General features: G+C 42.0%; 1 long non-coding RNA gene across 34 annotated transcripts in view; it reads right to left on the minus strand.

The window, feature by feature from the left end:
- LOC144324199 (uncharacterized) overlaps nt 1-16,038 on the minus strand; it is a 584,277-nt gene that overhangs the window by 152,830 nt on the left and 415,409 nt on the right. For 14 of the 34 annotated variants that reach the window (XR_013389667.1, XR_013389673.1, XR_013389659.1 and 11 more), the window contains one exon: nt 11,991-13,581. The exons of 4 other annotated variants lie outside the window; for them this stretch is intronic. This is a non-coding gene — a long non-coding RNA (uncharacterized LOC144324199). Of the gene's footprint in view, nt 1-11,986; nt 13,582-16,038 lie in introns of those variants that run through there. 16 more of the 34 variants (XR_013389657.1, XR_013389676.1, XR_013389662.1 and 13 more) reach the window with 7 other exon arrangements.

Genomic DNA, 16,038 nt, shown 5'->3' on the forward strand with positions numbered 1-16,038 from the left:
GCCCCAAAAAGTCCTTCTTTCAAAAGTTAGCAAAGACTTTCTGAACTAGAAAGTGCAGAAGAAATTCTAAATTAGATTTTAGCCCCTGCCACTGATAGAAGAGGAGCTGCCATGTAAGAAGTGGAAAAAAAAAAAAAAAAGGAGACAAAAATCCCTCGGTCCTGTAATGCCAGCCCCAGTTCTGCCTCCTACACCAGCAGTTGGCTTCCACCGGCCCGCTGACCTTGTGCTGGGAAACTGGTCACGTGCAGCTCAATTTATCAGACATCACCTGCCTGGGTGCATGCTTCTGACTTTTGTCTGTGTTTCTATTACACAAATGCCACAAATTCTGTCTTTGCAAGATTGAATTGAAGATTGAGCTGCCTGAAAATCCAAAGAGGGGAGCCTCTCCTTCCCCTCTGCTCCAGCTGGAGCCCCAGGGCCGGTCTCTAGCACATCCCTAACTGCATATGGTTCCCTGGAGCAGATCTGGAGATTTATGTTTATCCAAGTTCTCATGCCCGCTGGCCCTCTGAATCAAAGGTGGAGTTATAAACCAAAGAAATTTACTGCAAGACTCTAGTATGCGCTTGTGAAGCTGAAGCATTTCGCTCCTTTTTAATAAGGTTAAAAATAGTTACAAGTGGAGCATTGGAATAAGGGCTTGAAAGAGCTCTGTGGTGCATCTGTGACTTGGGCCTGGCCGACATTTACAGCCCTGCCTATTAAAAAGCCCAGGCCTGAGCGGCTCCTGCTCCTCGCCCTCACCAGGCGCACTAACACGCAGCCCGTGGGCTACTCGACGTCTTCAGCCTGGCGTCTGTGGCCCAGAACAACTGATGGGGGCCGGCCAGCCTCTGCTTGCAATTATGGGGGAGGTCATTTTAACTACCTGTTGACTTGTTTCACATTAAGGACAGCCAGCTGATGGAGAAAAGCTCTGGCAAGAGAGGAGAGCAAAACCTCACCCAGGGTTCAACTTTGAGATGGCTGAAAATAAACCTGCCCGAGACGCAAGTCCATGTGCCTGCTCCCATCGCCCTTTGGGCCTGGAGGGAAAGAGGAAAGCAAATTAATCCATAAAGCCAAAGACCAGGAAGGAGAAACTGAGTTAGGGATCAGACCCCAATCGTCAATCCCCTGCCCACGTCAAAGTCACACTCCATGCGCCTACTGAGCAAACCTGTGCACTTCTAAGCAGAAAGCAGCAGCAAAAGCCCCATGCCTCCTGCCGCAATCTGAACGCTAATGTGATTCTAAAACCTCAGATCAAAGGATCGAAAGGATCCTGGCCAAATGCCAGGAGGAGTCATGGCTCCTGACAGAACTAAATCAGGTCCAATCTGGATCTGAGAATAATAAAGCAATTAACCACGAAGTGACAGAAGCTGAATTTCACAGTAAAAGCAGTGCTAACCAGCCATTTAGCATCATGAGAACAAGACCTCTTTCTTCAGCCACCTGCGGTCACCACCCCACCCCCTGCTCTATAACTCCCACCCCCCTTGCAACTCGTTGAAAGCAAAAAGATTAAGCCCAGGCCTGCACTAACAGGCAGACAGGGGTGGGGGCAGTGGACAGACCCCTCATTCAGAGGCCTCCAGAGGACACGTTGGCTTGGCTCGGAAAAAAAAGAGCTTACTAACTACTCCGAACTTTCAAAACAAGGCTCTGGCTACTTAGTTAATTGGCAGAGATGAAAGGCAAGGGTATGATGAGAAATGGTGGTGCTATCAGAAATGAAGGGGAAAAAAATCTGAACAACAGTCTTGGCCTCCATCACTAAAGAATCTCAGAAAACAAAAAACAAAGAAACAAAAAATAAAACAAAACAACAACAACAACAAAAATCCCAACTGCCTGGGTTTTTGAAAATCACACTTACTCATACAGGTCTATGTTGATACAACCGTGAAGGTCTGACCACCCTTGCTTGTTTTACCCCCAAATATGCACACATGCACGCACGCACACACACACACACGCAGAGTATTGCTAACATTCGTATTTTAGAAGTGGGCTCTGTCTTTCCCACCTGCTGTGGCCAGGTAGTAGAACATATGGACTGCCAGGCCACCCACTGATAAGAGCCACCTTCCTTAACAGCTGCAATGAACAGACTGGGGATAGAATTTTAAAATTACATAACTTGTTTGCGAGTCCTTTGGTCAATTGGTTTACACACGGAGCTTTGTTTTCTACCTTTCCTTTTCCAGGAGAATCCTGAAAGAGGAGATAAGAAAATATATAAGAAAAAAAAGAACAGTTCCTAAAAGTTCTAGACCTCCATCTCACACCTAGAGGTGTGTACATATGTTAGGATGAGACTGTTTAGCTCTAGGTAACTGCTCTAATGTTATTAGCACTTTGAACATTCAACATGTTCTATCATTCCTGAGACGTTTCTATGAATTCACTGTTATCTTGGGAGGAAAAAAAAGAAAGAAAAAATAACTTCCACTCTCCTCTTCAGAGAGAACTACATGCACAAATCCACTTGAAGGGTTAGAGAAGCAATATCAGTTGGGTAACTCATCTGATAACTTCTGGGGACAAAAGAAGCAGGCAAAAGGGGAGGTAAGCTCTAATTCAGTACGTGCCCTTTCTAAGGTACGTTCCCAATACTAATCCAGTCTTTGGTCAACCCACACAGAATCCAATTCTCTCAACAGCATGGAAGAGCCAAGGTCGCCATCAAGTTGGGATGATGATTCTTCTTTGGAAAGATGATTATTTTCTCACGGGATTGTGGGAAGGCTATTATACAAAATAGGCCCATCAGTCGGGTTAAATAAAAGACGACCCGAAATGAAGAAATCACCTTTCCTTTTTAATGAGTATCTTTGAACATGAATAGAGTCAAGCTGATGCACTTCAAATTTTCCCCTCTGTGAAAATAAAAAGGACATACATATACACATACATGCATACTCTAGTTAACCTGTGATTTTTGTGGCTGTGTTTTAAATCCGATGAGAGTAGGGGCTTATAATGGAAACACTGACGGACCCATAACTAGAGCGGCATTAGCAGGCACCATCACAATAACCATTGAAGCTCCTTTTTTCTTAGAAATGACTGGCCCAACCAATGGGAACAGAGTAAACACGGCTGGCATCTTAATGACCTTTGAGCATTAGCAGATGGCCTTTTTATGATCACAGATTAGCAGTACATGGTCGTTTGTTAATGACCGATAACAGGTGCCAGTGGTCCCTTACACTCCTTTTTGTGCTTGTTCTGTACCTTCCCTGAGTAAACAAGGGTTAGTCTCTCAGTGAACCCGCTTTCTCTGTGCCAGCCTTTGTTTCTCTTTTGGCTGCAACACCATTCCCCCCAACCCAAAGGGGACGCAAGGATGCAACCACTTCAATGTCTCAGTCTCTCTCTCCCTCTGTTTCCCTCTGAAAACATCCTCTCCTGGATATTGGTGCCTAAGTCTTGCAGTTTTTCAATCACATGAGCACGCAGCAGAGCAAAAGCTACTGTAAACTAGGCTTATTTATGGGAGGTGCCTGGTACTATGGATATAAATGACCAAAAGAACACAGCTAAGGTTTCACCCAAGCTTAAATAAATGAATCAGCCAAAGTGGGTAAAGCCATCTCAAGTCTTCCTTTCTGCCATTTACAGATCCAATTCACATTATCTGGAAGAATGGATCTTTCCCCTGCACTGCACCCCACCCACACCCCTCACCTTCGGGGCCAGTTCCACCTCCCTGCCTACCTCTCACTTCCTGGTTCTTTCATCCTCAAGAAGAACATCAGCTCTATGGAGCCAATGCCCAGTTTACATAAATGATTTTTCCACCCCTTTTTGGGAAAATATCCTTTTAGCCTAGTTTATTCCAGCACTGGAACAGGTCAGGAGAGCACCAGGAGGCAGAGTAATTAGCAAATTGGCCCTCCTGTATTCATCCCTGGCTCTGGGCTACTAGGGTGCAATAGTCCCAGGGAACCCCTCAAGCCCACCTTAAAGCTGTAGCATTAGTGGCACTTAAAGAACATGTGAACTGCACTGCCTCAGACCTGTAGACCAGAGGCCCTCTATTCCCAAACCCAGACACTGGAAGTAGGGCCGGTGGAGGCAGAGCTCTGTACACGCTCTGCTGCACTGTGTTCACGGGAAGTGCCACGGCTTAGAATGAGAAGTATTGTATCTCAAAATCTAAGTTGAATGTACATCGCTGGGACACAACTTGTTTTGCAAAGAAGATATGTTTTTTTTGTCTTTCTCAAAATGTTGCAAGCTAGGTGTCTATTACAGCTGTCTTACAAAACACAGCTCAGAAAATTACAGGCATCTTATTCTTTAAATAAATTAGAGATTTCCCCCAAATGGGCAGATTTGTCTATAGCATGAATGGGATTATGGACATTTTTAAGGATTTTTTTTGATGGATTAGGGACTTAATCTGTGTTTTGATGGGATTGTTCATTAAACAAAAAAAGCACACCTATTTTTCAGCTTTGAAAATCCATATGGTCTCAAGTGAATATTATGGCTATGGGGATACTGGTTGCTGTTTTGGGCTGATCACTTACAGGGGGGCAAGAGGATTAAATGATTTTACAGAGATTAAATCACAAAGTCAAATTTAAAAGTAGCCACTTCTCTGTCTTATCCAGGAAAAGCACAACTCCAACACTGTCCCACAGCCTCTTGTCCATCCTTTGCCTTTTCAAATGAAGACGCGTGCGGAGGTTTACACAACTCCCGAGAGTGGTGGCTCTCTCAACTCTTGGTAAGGTTGCAAGACCGGGTCTTAACTCACATCTTCATCTTTGCCCTAGCCCTTCATGCTCTGGCTCAGAGGTGTAGAACCCATTAAATAACATGAATCCCAAGGTGTTGAATTTCAAGATCTGTTGGGGAAGGCTGTTTTCCCTCCATTTCAAAAATGTGAGAGAGCGAAAAACAAAGAGAAGGAAGGGAGCTCACACTCAGCCCACAGAGACCACTGTAATAGAGAAGAACAAATGTTTGTGAAGACTTCTAAACTTGGCCCCTTCCATGCCTCAATACTGCCTACAACACAGGGGCTTTCCTCCTTCCACTGACCACACACAATAGAAGGAAAGAATTGTATGAGGGTTGAAGTGAGGTGCAAAGGGTATCCCGATCCCTGGGCCTGTTATTTGGAGAAAATGAACAATTAGATCTCCCCACACCCACCAATTCTTTGGCAACCAAACAGAAACAGATCATTTCCATTTAGTCTGCTGTCAGAAAGGCCCAATTTAATACACACACACATCCTTTCTTGGCCCTAGTCACATCCAGACCTCTGTACTGCATAGTCAAAAATATAAAATGAAAAATCCATTACTAATTAGACTGTTAAATTAAACTGCTTCAACTTTATTTTATGAGAGGCATAAAGTACATAAAGAGAAGACGCAAAGTGGTACCAATGACCTTTAGCAGCAAGTTGCCGCCCACCCCGATGCTTTCTGAACCATTTGCCTGGAAAATCCTGGATTTGCTAACACCTTCTATTCCCTTTTCACCACTTCTAAACCTGAAGGATTTATTTTTAACAGTCCCTCACCCACATAATGACTTTAAAATTCCTTAGGTTCATACCTTAAAATATAGCTGAGAATTAAGAAATAATATCAATTAATAGTTGAAGCTCAGAGGCACTAATAGAGTTAGCTAACCACTTCCTTCTGGAAAGCTGTCCTATGAACACAGGAAAATCTAACCACCCTCAGATTTCTGTGCTGCCACACAGGGGTCAGCAAACTATGGGCCATAGGCCTAATCCAGTCCATTGCCTGTTTCCATCCAGCCGCAAGCTAAGAAGAGTTATCATATTTTTAAATGGCTTTAAAAATCAAAAGAATTCTATTTATTGACACATGAAAGTTTTTATTAAATTCAAATTTCAGTGCCCACAAATAAAGTTTTATTGGAACACAGACACACTCATTATGTTTTATCTGCAGCTGCTTTCACGCTACAGTGGTCGGATTGAGGTGCTGCAACAGAGACTACATGGCCTTAAAAGCCCACAATATTTATTATCTGGCCCCATATAAGAAATTTTGCTAAGCATGGCTTCCTAAGTCTATATACACAGACAAGAGGTGCCACTTGTTCCAGCAAGAAACCCAATGTCAGGGAAAGAAAGCATAGAACATTTAGTTCCGTAAAAGTGAACAACCATGTGAATATAACAGTGCGGCAAAGATCCCAGCAGCCCCCCAAAGCTAGGACATTGGAGTAAATCAGTTCCCACATCTGACATTATCTTATTTGGTATTATTATATAAGTTGTTAACTTTGATTCCTTTATATATTTATATAGTAGAGCCAAGTGACTGTTGGGTTTCCCAGCTCATTTGCTATTATCAGATGTTCCGCTGTGTGTACTGCATCAATGAAGCCTCAATTGTAGCACCTCCGAGAAAGGTTGGCTACCCATTGGTTACGTGGATTTTATCATCCATGATATTTCTCTTCCCACGATTTTTTAAGGTTTGCGATATGCTCTAGAACAAGTCACATTCGTGAAGAGCATTTCCTGCCTCGAACCAATGAAGGAAAATGTGAGCTTCTACAACCACCTCTGGTCTGTGTTTGCCAGACGGCCTTCTTCAGACCCATGGCCAGTCCAGTTCTCTGCCTCCAAAACTGACAACCTGCATTAAAATGTTTCTTTTACATTTTTATCCCTGTGTTCTTGTTTCTCTCTTTTCCTCCTTCCTTTTTTCCCTTTCTTTCTCTCTCTCTTCCTCCAAGCACAGATTTTGGAGTCTGATAGATCCAAGTTCCAATCTCAGTATTGCATTACTTCACCCAAGAACAGCATACATCTACAAGGTCTCAGTCACAGTGCGACATATTAGAAAGTGCCCATTGTCATGTCTGGCACATGACTGGCATTCAGTATATTCTGGTGGAGTTGCTCCAAAAGCTAAACCAGAAAGAATAAAATGCAAACGATATTTTAAAAAGTACTGGGGGAGATGCAAAATGGAGGATGAAGTGAGCCAGAGAGAATGACTTTGAGGAATGTTGTGACTCCCTAGAGGAAGTCTGGACTGTGAAGTGATGGAAACGAAATAGAGGAGCATTATGTGTAAGAACTAGCATGATGGGGGGCACCAGGGGGGCTCAGCAGTTGAGCGTCTGCCTTCAGCTCAGGTTGTGATCCCAGGGTCCTGGGATCAAGTCCCACGTCAGGCTCCCTGGAGGGAACCTGCTTCTCCCTCTGCCTATGTCTCTGCCTGTCTCTGTGTGTCTCTCATGAATAAATAAATAAAATCTAAAAAAAAAAAAAAAAAAAAAGAATTAGCAAGACATGTCAGAGCAGCCATGTTGAGGTGTCAGACAAAGGCAGTAGTACAATCGAAGGAGCCAGACTTTGATATCAGACTGACCTGGAAGAGATTTTGACTCTGCCACTTACTAGCTGTGTAAACTTCAGAAACTAACTTAGCCTCTCTAATTTTCCTTAATAAAACAGTAATAAAACCTACTGTACACCATTACTGGTACACACGAATATCAAGAATTTTAGCAATTGTCATGGTATTAGCTAACGTGAGAGCACTGCAGTTGTACGTACAGTTGAAGAGCCTTGAATTAAAGATGGAAGCTTGTAGTGGTTGAGCCCTTGTGAACTCAGCACCCTTCATGAGGAAGAACTGCCATGTACACATTAGCAATTTTAGGGTTTTGTCCTTGACCTCCCATTCTCATGGTTGACTAAGTCTCCTTGGGTGATACCAGGTAGTCCAATCTATGCTGAAGGAGTACAAAGGTTAGTTACCTGAACACCTGGAAGTCATCAATGCCTCCTGTTCATCCTTCTCCAATGCCTGGCCTTCCTACATAATCAATAAATTCTTCTTCAATCTACCTTTTTAATAGCTTTTATATTTCCTCTCTTTTCTACATCCTCACCGTCACCTAGCTCCAGCACTCACCACCTCTTCCATCACGTACAAAAATTCTCTCCCTGCCTCTGCTCTGCTCGGCTGCACACAAAGCAGTCTTCCTCAAAACAAACCCGGCCACGGTACCCTCCTGCTCCAAATCCTCCAGTGGCTTCCCACTCCCTTCAGAGGAAAGTTTAACTTCAGTGTGATGAACAAGACATCCTGTGGTCTTGTTCTTTTTGAGGTTACACTGGCTTTTTACACACACACATAAAGTACACACACACACATACACACGCACACACACACACACCAGTATAGCTTACCGATCTGCTTGCAGTCCCCCAAATATGCCTTCTTCTCTCTCTTCCTTCCTTTTCTCTTCCTACTTCTTTGACTAGAACACTCTCTGTTATCCTCCTTTGCTTGGCTAACACTCACACATCCTTCAGAATTCAGTGTGGATGCCACCGGCTCTGGGGAGACTGTCTCTAACATCCTCTCACTTTGTCCATCAAGCTGGGCACCCCAACTAGGCATATGCATCCACCTTGTATAAATTGTACTTAATCAAGTATTTGTCTATCTTTTTCCCCATCTCTATTAATCTACTGTTATGGACAGAAGCCATGTCTTCATCACTGTTTCTCCAGGAAAACAGTGCATAAATGGAGAAGGTAGAAGGCCCCATAACTGATGCATGGATCGATGGATGGATGGATGGATGACTGATTGGATGGTTGAGTAATGAGAAATCAGTAATCAGTAATGAGTAATCAGAGTAATCAGAAGTAATGAGTAATCAGAAATAGGTGTCTGTTCTAGAGCTGTCAGCTGAGGTGTTTCTGAGGTCTTGAGAGTCCATTTAGAGGAGAATTACAGTAAAGAAAGAAGACTGAGGTTAAAAATTTGAGGGATGAATGGGAGCAAGAATCACTGACAAATGATATAAACAAAAAAAAAATAAAAAAATAAAATAAAAAAAATGATATAAACAGAAGTTACAGAGGTGCTGGAATGGTTCTTATGTATGACTGGCTGCCAGGTAAACAGGTGCAGGTCTCTGCACAGCAGGGGACATTTTCAGAAATGTGCATATTCACTGATCTGTTCACCTGTTGAAGGAGTAATTACAAGAGTAAAAACGTAACTGATCTAAATATCTACCTACAGGAATGCTTAAGTAACTTACGATGTATCCACATGATAGAATATTGTTCAGCCATTTACCTATCATAATTGCAAAGAATATATATCAACATTTTTAAAAAAACGCCTATAATACAATGCTTGAAAGAGAGCCAGGAAAATCATGATAGTGCCATGTTTTATAGAAATCAAGGGGAGAGAAACTGCCAGGAAGAGGGAGGTGTCAGTGCAGTAAGAGGACACAGAAGGCAAGGAGGACAGGGACAGGTGGTTAGGGCACAGAGGGCTTTGGGCGTTCCCCCACCACGCTGCACCTGTCGTTTCACAGTAGTACCTAAATGTCTGCCCTTCTGCAAACCCACTTGCCGTACTCATGCCCAGTACAGTCGGTGCCTGAGCACCAATGCTTGGTACTCTTCCCACTGTGCCTTGATTAGTTGATGTTTCTGCGATTACCGTGGTCTCTGTGTTTTCCCTATATGTGTTACCTATGCCATTACCAAGTGTCTATGCCCCTAGAATGCAGAAGATAATGGCTTTTCAAAGACTTATCCGGTAGTGCCTGGCTGAGTGTCACTTGCTATCCACCGTATGAGGATGATGATGCCTCTAGCAATCACAGTAGAGCTGACTCCCATTATTCATTGCTCTTTTTCATATTTCCTATTGGCATGTCCTAGCCCTTTAAAAGCCAGTCTAATAGACATGGGGAATACTGAAGCTGTTGAGTCAAGGAATGGAGAAATGTACCCCATGGTCCTCCCTCTGACAATGGGGACCAAAGACATGCAGTGCTGAACTATAGGACACTCAGTAAGAGGACAGGGATATTTAGCTGAAATGAAAGGCATTCAAAAAACACAGGATGTGGAAGATAAAAATCTGAGACTCCGAGGAGGAAATGTTCTTCAATGGGCAGTGTAGTATAATAAAAAGTAAATATGTGGCTTTTGTCTTAGGTGGTTCCTTGCACACAGCTCCTAAAACCCTTGGGATCTCTGGAGTGATAAATGTGTCTTTAATATGCCAGTGAGATGACTCTTGGTGAGGTGCTCCAAAAAAGCTTCAAGATGAGAGCTGATCACCAGAAAGACAGATCCTTTCAGCCCTACCTCTCAACCTTTGGGGAGGAGAGAGAAGCTGAAGATGGAGTTAATCACCAGTGGCCAGTGATTTAATCAAGCGTGCCTAGGAAATGCGACCTACATAAAGCCCCTAGATGGTGGGATCTGGAGAGCTTCTGGGTTGGTAGGCACACTGAGGTGCCAGGAGAATTGCACACCCTGAGAGAGAGAATGGAAGCTCCACAAACCTTGCCTCCCACACTTTGCCCTATGCATCTCTTCCACTTGGCTGTTCCTGTTTCTTTATAATAAACCAGTAACAGCAAGCAAAGCACTTTCCTAAGTTCTGGGAGTCATTCTAGGTAATTCCTGAACCTGAGAGGGGAGTGGGTCATGGGAACTTTTAAATTTATAGCCAGTCGGCCAGAAATAACAGAACTTGGGATTGGCATCAGAATGGCAGGAATAAGGACAATCTGGGGGGCTAAGCCCTTAACTTGTGGGGTCTGTGTTAACCACAGATAGTATGAGAACTGAATTGAATTATTGGACATCCAGTTGGTGCAGAAACATTGGAGAATTGCCTGTTGGTGTGGAAACCTCCCACATTTGGTGTCAGAATTGCTATAAATAAAAACAGCTCAGGTAGTATGGTGGGCATGGGAGGGGGTTGTCAGAACAGTAGAATGGCCCAGGATCTTAGAGAGCCCGTAATTCCTATATTCCCATTTACTGATAGAAACTGAGGCACAAGGAAGGTGAGACCTCATAGACACATTGTGGCAGAGCCCAGCTGGCATCTGGATATCACTATTTCTCACGAACAATTTTTGGCCCTGCCCCACCCTGTAGAGCAGGACTGATGCATCCAGAGAACAAATGGGCACTTACTCCTTGGCCTTTCCCAGGGATTGAGGAAGAACACTCAGTTTGCCCACTGAGCCACTCAGGGATGTTTTTATGGTACTCACAAAGTGAGTTTAATCCTAGGCGCTACTTTCAACCAAACATCATCATCTAACTTCATAGTAAGGCTCCAAGTCTGAGAAATTAGATAATTAAAACCTACCAGAATGAAAAAGACTTGGGACTGTAGGGGTTACCATGGAGGGAGTGTTGTGCTTCTCAACAGTTAGAAGGGTAGAACAGATTTCACAGGAAGTTCACCACAGGGCACAGCGACCTTGACCGTTCAGATTTGGTTCTCCAGGGTGAATCTTATTCGGATTCACTGTCTTTCTACGGAGCTGGGTCACTCTGGTGCCTCTCTTAATGTGGGTTCTCAGCGTGTGCCTCTGATGAGCCACCGACTATAATACAATAGACTTCATTCTAGTAAGCTTCCTAGAACACAACACGCAGATGTTGCCTGCCATCTGAAGTAGTGCTATTTCTAAACAAGGTGATACTGTAGCATTTTCAGGATTCCAAATACCCCTTTAGGACAAAATTTAAGCTTCTCAGGATTACCAAAGTAAAGAGGTGCCAAGGAACCAATTCCTATATAGCTCTGTATATTGACAACCTAATGTCTATATACTGAACCTAACCTAGTCTCCAAAGAAATTAAGAGGCTACTTTGGGTCTGACCTTTGTGGGTTATTATGCTTCTCATTGGTCATACATGACTGCTTGAAAATCCAGTGAGAACATGTTCTTTCCCCGTGGCTGAGATCTCAGTGGTGCTGTACATGCACTCACTGGCTCATCTCAGCTATATTGCTAGGTTTCTGTGAACCTCAGCTTCCTTTTTGATATATGGAATAGTCCCATACCTGCATGCCATGGTATTCCTAAAGAATCAAATGGGAAAAAACTGGAGAATGTATTTTATAAAACACCATAGAAATTTATTGGATGTTTATCATTATTAGCATCATCATCATCACCTTATTTCTAAGCAAGTGTTTCTGACTCTAATAAAACTTTTTTTCTTAAAAATCACTGTTATAATAAAAACTGACATCCCTTTAGGGCCAAAGAATTAGAGCTGACAGGTGATCTAAAATTGAAAAACTAGAGTCTAGAATTTAGTTCTCCAAAGCACATGTTGAGTTTTGGGATTTTTTGGTTGCTGTTGTTTTAGCAAAGTCATGTTAAAAAAAAAAAGTCAAATGTCAGCACACTAACATGTTTTTGTTACATATTATTTTAAATTGTGTTAGCTTTCCAGGGTCGGCATTTTTCTCCCCTTCCGCATTAAGGGAAGGCACTGGAAGTCTACAATAGTGCTTTCTAGTCGCTGAACGGTCAGGCTCTCTCTTGCCCACATGCACGCCACTGGATTATCTCTTCATACACATAAGCCAGTTCATGAGTTCAGTGGAAAGAGGGTAGTGAATTCATTCAAGACACCAGAGTTTTTTCTCTTGCCTCTGTTGTTTTATTTTCCATCCTTTCCTTTTTCCCCCTTTACTTTTCCTTTACTTTTTTCTTTTGATGTTCATAATTCCATATATTTAATTTTAATGAATTACACTATTCTTTAAACCATTACTTAGCACTATTTAAAAACAAGCTTTGTAAGAGTCCTACCAGCTAAGTCCCAGGAGCGGCCAATGCTTAGCACTGTTTGAGAAATATCTTCTCAAGGTATTTACCTCATAGTCTCGAGGTTTCCTTTTCCTGTGTAACTATGTGACACCAATCTTTGGTAGATACAATATAGTATTAATCATTGACCTTCAAAAATGTTAAAGGTGAGGAAATAATTTTATTAGGCTGTCTATTCCAACAATAGAGAATTTGCCTTAAATTTTACTCATCTAGAGGGGCACTTTGACCCTTGCCAAGTGTGTACGGAGTTCTTATTATGTGCCAGGCATCGTTCTAGCAACAGGGCCAAGAGTCAGGCGAGTCAGGTGATGCAAACGAGTCACCCGGGGTGCAAAATTAAAGAGGCACCCACTTGCGTGACCCTGAGAGTATAGGTCTCCTAATCCCAGCGTGGTAAACACTGAGGCATCACGACAAGAAGACACATGGTGACCCTCACGGAATCACCCAGGAAGGGAGGTGGACACTAAATGTATACAATCATACAAAGTAATAAGAGAAGTAAATAGGGGTAGGCACAGATATCGTGCTTGGCAATATGACTGTATGAACTAATTGAAATGCGAACGAGATAAAGTATAGTGGAAACCAATTATGAGATTATGTGATTTTTTTTTTAAAGGTCCAAAATAAAATGGAGAATGTTAGGAGAATGAAGCTAGCGTTTTGCTTCTGAAGACTTAGAGTTGAGTAGATGAGGTGGGGTGTGCAGAGCGAGTGGCTGGATCTGACGCTGGTGCCTGGTGGTGGCGGAGAGGCCAGTCAGCCCTGGCCACAGCAAGGGAGGCCTGCTGCCCAGCTGTTACTGCCGATTTCCAAGCCTGTCATTCCATCATGAAGCACTTTTCGACAGAGGTACAAGTCTGTAACGTGGTGGCTTCCATTCCCCTGTCCCCCTGCACTATATCCTGAACCTCTGAAAATGATCATTCTGCTTTCTGGAATGAGAAAGTAGGAACATAAAAGAACAATGTTACGTTTCCTTTATTAAAAATGGGAGAGAAAGAAAGGAATGGGAGAGAAAGAAGGAAACGCTGTGTTTATTATTGTGGATATTTCCAAAGAGGTAACTAAAATTTTACGGTGGCCTTGTTAGTGACTCTCTAAATCCGCTGACAGCACCTCTGTTTTAAAATCTCTTCTGCATATCAGCAGGACAATGAAGCACACATTGGAAATTCTGATGATTTCAAACTTCAGACTTTCTTTTAAAGTAATAACTTTAATTCAGTTCTTTCTGGCATAAACTTTTTCATCCCATTATGTCAAAAATTGTATTATCCATCCATTTGTCTGTCAAAACGTCTCCCTGTGGGGCGATAGACTCCTGGCTTCTCTACTCTAAACCTCCCCATTACATCCTGCTATCAAGAGTCACAATTTTCCACGAAAGTCTCTGGTGACTTTTGACAATGTTTTACAGAGAACTAGACCAGGAAGCTCAGAGTTAAAGGAAATCTTCCATTCTAGCAATGAATATGTAATAGGCATTACACTGTGCAGTATTCCAAAAAATGTAAGGTTCATTAAGTCTTTCTAAAGCAGGGACTTCCGTGTAGCTTTGAAGGAACCTGTCTTCACAATGGCATCAGCAAATGGCACTTTGGGGCAGAGAATATTAATATTGCACATTAAGGAACAAATTTGTTTAAATGCTGTATAGCTATATGTAGATGCTGATGATCCAGAAATAAATAAAAAGTGAATAGTTGTCCAACTTTGTATGTAAATTGCCTTTTGCTTATACACATAAGAATGCTTTTTGCTCCTAAATTCCTTCATATTAACAAGCAGGAGTGTAACTAATATATAAACTAAAGTCATTCTCTTTAATGAGAATGCTAAATATTTTAAAGAAATGCACGGCTGTGAAATATTGTCAAGGGCATTTTTATACTTAAGTTTAAGAACGCTTATGACTTAACTGTTGAATTATTTAACATATTCAGCCTGGAAGCACTATTTATGTATGTTTTTTAATGTTCTTACTTATGTTGGCTTTTCTTTGCTAAGGATTTAGGACCTTTGATTTCTGTTTATAAAATTTACATTTTTAATCTCCTATTTCTGTGTATTTCCCATTTGACAGTGGCAACAATATCCAGAAGGAAAGGGTTTGGGAGGAAAAAAAAAAGGGGAGAAATCTCACGGAGTCGGAAACGAGTGCTGAGAGAAACTCAAGTCACACTGCTAAAGGAATAAAGTCAACTTGGGATCCAGAACTAAAGGTCCTGTTCACTGACCCACCGATATAACTAAGATAATGGATATAGAAATATGCACCTGCTTTCCAAGCTTTTCCCAAGGAAGCATGGGAACAGGGACAGGGAGCAAAGTGATCCTGTGCAATAATGTAATTCCATACAATCAGCATTTGCTACTTTGAGTTGTCAGCTTCTATTTTTCACCTACGTATTGTTTTGCAATTACTGCCTAGCCACAGATTTATCAGAGCCACATAAAAACACACTTTCTCTCATTTTTCTTCAATTAACCTTGATTTATATTTCTTAAATGTTGAAGGATTCCTCAAAGATTTCGGAAGGATTCTGAGTAGAACTCCCATCAATGCCATTCAGGAAATGGAAACTGACAATCAAAGGTAGTGTGAGGGCAGGTTTTATTTGAGCTGCTCCCATTAAATTCTACTCATGTGGTTAATAATATAAAAATTGTCCAGGTGACTTGGGATGGAAATGTACCTAGAATTTGCTTGAAGTGTGATTCCAATAGAACTACAACTGGGGGTACAAGTGGGCAATTTTAAAGACTGCTATGCTTTTCTCTAGTGATGTTTTCCTTTATAAACTATACATATACGTGTGTGTGTGTGTAATAAACTATGTGTGTATGTGTGTATATATATTTATGTGCATATGTATATATATCCAATATTACTAATGCTACCAGGTCAAAATTTTTCTTCTGCACTAAGTCAAAAATATACAATAATGAGGCCTCTAAGGGATGGGGCTTCAGTCATACAGTTGGGGGAAGAACTGAAGGCTTCCACAGCTTGTTTAAACCATTAGAGGTCTTTCTGACATTGATTTTCACTTTCATTTACCCTGTATTCCCTAACATATGTTCCACGGAGGTTATTAAGTTTACTTTAAAGAAGGGCACCCCAATTAAATGAGCTTTGGAAATGCTGGATTAAACAAAATTCAGTAAGATTTCTCAGAGCTTTAAATATATAACTGTGCTTTGCGAATCCTCAAGAGAGAAAGGTAATAGCTATTATTTTCCAAACATTTTGACCAGGAATCTCTTTATTTATGGTTGTTTTCCCAGGGCACCTCCAGGCTAGTGTTCCACAGAGTACACTTTGGGAAACAATGACTTTTGTCAGTAAACACTTACTGAACCTAGCCTATGGGATAAGTTCTGTGCCG

This window comes from Canis aureus, chromosome 11 (genome assembly GCF_053574225.1).
Source record: "Canis aureus isolate CA01 chromosome 11, VMU_Caureus_v.1.0, whole genome shotgun sequence".
Classification (NCBI taxonomy): domain Eukaryota; kingdom Metazoa; phylum Chordata; class Mammalia; order Carnivora; family Canidae; genus Canis; species Canis aureus.